The sequence below is a fragment of the Myotis brandtii genome, unplaced genomic scaffold (genome assembly GCF_000412655.1).
Source record: "Myotis brandtii unplaced genomic scaffold, ASM41265v1 scaffold994, whole genome shotgun sequence".
Taxonomy (NCBI): Eukaryota; Metazoa; Chordata; class Mammalia; order Chiroptera; family Vespertilionidae; genus Myotis; species Myotis brandtii.
The window spans coordinates 250,733-251,944 of record NW_005372142.1 but is presented as its reverse complement, the minus strand read 5'-3'; positions in this window follow the sequence as shown (position 1 = coordinate 251,944).

Here is a 1,212-nt window from a genome sequence, read left to right as displayed (position 1 = left end):
AACCAAGACTCAGTGAGAGAAATGACTCTCTCTAGGGCACATAGCATGTTCAGTGGTAGAACTATTACCTGAACCCAAGTCTCTAGTCCATTAATCCTCGCCCTAGCCAACATATATGCCTTGTTTCCTCATATAGACTATAATTTCCTGTAAGGCAGGAAGGATTGTGTCTTCCATCCCTTCATTTTTTCCCCCAGGGTTTACTGGAGTGTTAAGAGAGCTCTAGAACCAGACTGCCTGGGTTTCTATCTTGGCTTCATTGGTTACTAGCTGTGTAACCTGAGGCAACTTAACCACTCTAAACTTCAGCTTCCTCATATGTAAATGAAGGTAACAGTAGTGCCTACTTCATAAGATTGTTGTGAAGATTAAATGAAATAATGTGTGTAAAGTGCCTAGAGCAGTAATCAAACACCTAGTATACATGCAATAAAGAGTATTTTATTGTTTTTATTCTCAATATTAGCAAATCCTTACTGGTAATGGTTGATTAAAAATTAGAATGTGGGAGTTACTGGGAGTGGGAGGGAGTGAGAAAAGGAAGTAGACAACCGGACCACTCTGAGATTTGGTGAAATCCAAACAAGGTTAGTGGCACAGCAGGACGTTTGTTCATCAGAGTTCTTAGTGCCACGTGACTCTGTGAGGGCCCCAAGCACATGGATCCATCTGGGCGGCACTGCTTCCCTAACTATTGCTCAGCTATTCTCAGCAGCCTATAGGGGGAGCCAGGAAGCTAAGACAGGGAAGAGGCTGCTGGAAATCTTACTAAGGGCAGAAGCGACACCCCATCACTAATAACCATCTTAGCCCACTGTCTTGCCCCCTCAAGGACGCTCTCCAAGCTCTGTCCTGCACAGCTGCTAAGCTGGGAGCTATCCTTCAGCACCAGGGGCCGCCTTGGCCTCGGGCAGGACAGCGGAGTTAGGGACAAGGGACTGGTGCCATCCGCAGCCAGCTCCAGCTCCGCCTAGTCACGGGGACGGGAGAGGCAGCGAGACGCTAGGGAGATGCCTCCTGCCTCCAAGAATCACCCCCAGAAAAGCCCCCGAACCCTCGGGGGCAGTGAGCAGCCGCCGAGGGGAGGAAAGGGCGCTTGGATTGGCGGGGGTGGGGGAGCGCCAGGACCTGGGACTCAGCGTGTGGCGGGTGCACGCGGGTGGATGAACGGAGGCACTGAAGTGAATGGAGTTGGGGGTGGACTGGAAACAT